Here is a 4,148-nt window from a genome sequence, read left to right as displayed (position 1 = left end):
CAACGGGTCGGCCTGCAGTGAGCGAAGAAACGGTTGAACGCGCGCGGGCAAGTTTCACGCGTAGCCCGCGGAAGTCGACGAATAAAGCAAGCAGGGAGCTAAACGTACCACAGCCGACGGTTTGGAAAATCTTACGGAGAAGGCTAAAGCAGAAGCCTTACCGTTTACAATTGCTACAAGCCCTGACACCCGATGACAAAGTCAAACGCTTTGAATTTTCGGCGCGGTTGCAACAGCTCACGGAAGAGGATGCGTTCAGTGCGAAACTTGTTTTCAGTGATGAAGCAACATTTTTTCTTAATGGTGAAGTGAACAGACACAATGTGCGAATCTGGGCGCTAGAGAATCCTCACGCATTCGTGCAGCAAATTCGCAATTCACCAAAAGTTAACGTGTTTTGTGCAATCTAACGGTTTAAAGTTTATGGCCCCTTTTTCTTCTGCGAAAAAAACGTTACAGGACACGTGTATCTGGACATGCTGGAAAATTGGCTCATGCCACAACTGGAGACCGACAGCGCCGACTTCATCTTTGAACAGGATGGTGCTCCACCGCACTTCCATCATGATGTTCGGCATTTCTTAAACAGGAGATTGGAAAACCGATGGATCGGTCATGGTGGAGATCACGATCAGCAATTCATGTCATAGCCTCCACGCTCTCCCGTCTTAACCCCATGCGATTTCTTTCTGTGGGGTTACGTGAAAGATTCAGTGTTTAAACCTCCTCTACCAAGAAACATGCCAGAACTGCGAGCTCGCATCAACGATGCTTTCGAACTCATTGATGGGGACATGCTGCGCCGAGTGTGGGAGGAACTTGATTATCGGCTTGATGTCTGCCGAATCACTAAAGGGGCACATATCGAACATTTGTGAATGCCTAAAAAAACTTTTTGAGTTTTTGTATGTGTGTGCAAAGCATTGTGAAAATATCTCAAATAATAAAGTTATTGTAGAGCTGTGAAATCGCTTCAATCATTTGTAATAACCCTGTGTACTATGCTATTCTGTGGCTTCCCAGTGTTACTTCATAGGTCTGTATGTCGCCAGTACGTAGAACCCGGAAAGCCGCGCTGATATAGAGTATCGCCCGCCCTCCGAATTCTTCGTGTTTCACGTTCTTTTTGGTCCCAAAGCGTTGTAGTATACCCCATCATCTGGTGTATAACGTCGAGGAACGCCCAGAAAGTTATTTAGTGTCTGAAACCGGTGTTATTGATATCAAATTGCGTTAAAATGCCTATGGGTAAAAAATGACCCGCATGGTACTACTGGTACAACAGGAAAATTTTTCATACTTATAGGTGTGCTTGTGGATTGAAATTTTGGTGAGTTGTACAACCCCATAAATGATGAAAAGTCACGGAAGCCTATGGTGGTGCGATGATTATGGAGGGAGGTAGGGCCCTCGAAATTTTCCGTGGGTAAAAAATGACCAACGTGGTACATCTAGTGCTAAGAGACGAACTAGCTCTCTGATTCGTCGCCAAACCCCGTGCAGTGCTGAAAGATCCGTATCTAAAGGCTGGAAAGTTGCAGTCACGCAATACCCAAGAGAGGAAATTGGGAGCAATCCACTAAATTACAGACCCATATCGCTAACGTCGATATGCAGTAGGATTTTGGAACATATGCTGTGTTTTGAGTTATCTAGAAGAAAACGATTCATTGACGAAAAGACAACACGGTCTCAGAAAACATCGTTCTTGTGAAACGCATCTAGCTCTTTGTTCTCCTGAAATAATGAGTGCTATTGACACGGTATGTGAAACTGATTTCATGGATTCGTGGTTTCCTGTTACAAAGGTTACAGTTCGTAGTAAGTGACGGAAAGTCACCGTATAAAACAGAAGTAATATCTGTTGTTCCCCAAGGAAATGTCATAAGCCCTCTGATGATCTTTGAGCAACCCTCTTAGACTGTTTGCAGATGACACTGTCAATTACCGTCTTGTAACGTCATCAGATGATCAAAACAAATTGCAAAACGATTTAGACAAGATGTTTGTAGGGTGCGAAAAGTGGCTATCGATTGTAAATAACGAAAAATGGTTACTCATCTACATGAGTATCAAAAGGTATCAGCTAAATTTCGGTTACACGACAAGTCTAAAGGCTGTAAATTAAAGTAAATACTTAGAGATTACTGTTAAGAATAATTTGAGCTGGAGAGATCATATAGATTATGCTGTAGGTAAAGCAAAGCAAAGACTACAATTTATTGGCAGAACATTGAGGAAATGCAACAGGTCTACGAAAGAGACTGTATGGACGACGCTTCTACGTCCTCTTCTGGAGTATTGCTGTGCTGTGCGGTGAGAGATACGTACCAGGTAGCATAGCAAAAAGTTCAGAGGGGTAGCTCGTTTTGAACTATCGCGAAATTGGGGAGAGAGCGCCACAGATGTGATGCGTGAATTGAGCTGGCAATCATTAAAGCAAAGGCATTTTTCGTTGTGGCAGGATCTTCATATGACATTTCAATCACCAACTTTCTCCTCAGAGTACGAAAATATTTTGTTGGCGCCCACCTACATAGGGAAGAATGATCATCACAATAAAAAAAGAGAAATCCCACAGAAAGATTTAAATGTTCAGTTTTCCCGCGCGCTGTTCGAGAATGAATCAGTAGAGACTTAGCTTTAATGTGGTTCGATGAACGCTTTGCTTGGCACTTAATTGTAAATTGCAGAATGATTATGTAGATGTAGATGAAAATGAACTACTTACCATTTGACACCATATCCCCTTCTTGTCGTGTTCTTCTGTTGAAACTAACGCTAATTTAACTAATCAGTTCTTGCTGAGAATATTGGCTCGTTCACAAACCGAAAGAGATGTCAGAGACTGCACATTTATGAATGAAAAGACTGTTCGATAAAGAGACTGCACATTTATGAATGAAAGACTGTTCGATAAAGAAGTATATAAAGATATTTTTGAACGCGATAGTCCGCAGCTCGTGGTCGTGCGGTAGCGTTCTCGCTTCCCGCGCCCGGGTTCCTGGGTTCGATTCCCGGCGGGGTCAGGGATTTTCTCTGCCTCGTGATGACTGGGTGTTGTGTGATGCCCTTAGGTTAGTTGGGTTTAAGTAGTTCTAAGTTCTAGGGGACTGATGACCATAGATGTTAAGTCCCATAGTGCTCAGAGCCATTTGAACCATTTGAACGCGATGAGGACCACAGTTTTTCGGCACACACATTGTACAGTTGATACTGGTTTCGTTTTGTAGCCTCGCGTGTTGCTAACACATAAACAACAGCAGGCATGAGTCGTAGTGGCAACACCTGGTTCAAACTCGGTCAAGGGCGGGCGACAAACCTTTGGTCACGCGATATCGAATCGGAATTACGCTGAGCAAAAGAAGTTGAAAGTGTATCCGCTTTGTACAATCTATTCAAGCGGTGAAGGACTCTGCGGTTATCTGCCGCGTTACTTGACGTTTTTGATGGTCCAAGCGAAAACTTCGAAGGCAACGCTCCAGATCTAAAACCTTTCATCTAAAGGCTTAAATCTAAACGACTCTGTAACTGAAACAAGTTCTAGGTGTGGCAAAGTTTCTTTCACGACTTCCTTTTCGACGCACTAGTACCCACTTAATACTGGTGATCTTCCACCGGTGATTAGCAAATTGCGTGTAGCGGTGTGTCTTATTATCTGTGTTTCATTATTGATCTTTTAGTTGCATAAGCCCCTATAACTACACCATAATCAACACTTATTTCCGTATCTTCGAGTCAGTTCTACATGTACCGCAAAGCTCTATTCTGTCTCCACTCCACCCTCTATAAACCTCTGTAAAGGGAAAGAACGGCCACCCTTTTCCCCTCGGCTTACGCTGTCTGCAGTACGTAACTGGCTAAGTCGCATCACTTCGAGGCCGGAAGGGAGGGAACTTGATGGAATTACTGCTGAAGGGAGAGATGTAGCATGAACTATTTTTATGCATTAATATAAATCGTCTTAAGATTTAAGATTCGCAGACGAGTATATCGTCTAACAAAGAACTGCTGTGTTTTTGTGTGAACAGATTCACTGTCGAAGGTGCTACGTGAAGACTGCTACATACTTTTCTCAGTAGTCTGCTTTGGTTTAATGTATCGCTACAGCAAACAAGGAAACAAATGAGGATAAGAAGAGCACAAAA

Source organism: Schistocerca cancellata, chromosome 2 (assembly GCF_023864275.1).
Source record: "Schistocerca cancellata isolate TAMUIC-IGC-003103 chromosome 2, iqSchCanc2.1, whole genome shotgun sequence".
NCBI classification, from domain to species: Eukaryota; Metazoa; Arthropoda; class Insecta; order Orthoptera; family Acrididae; genus Schistocerca; species Schistocerca cancellata.
The sequence above is the reverse complement of the archived record's forward strand: the minus strand, read 5'-3'. Positions refer to the sequence as shown.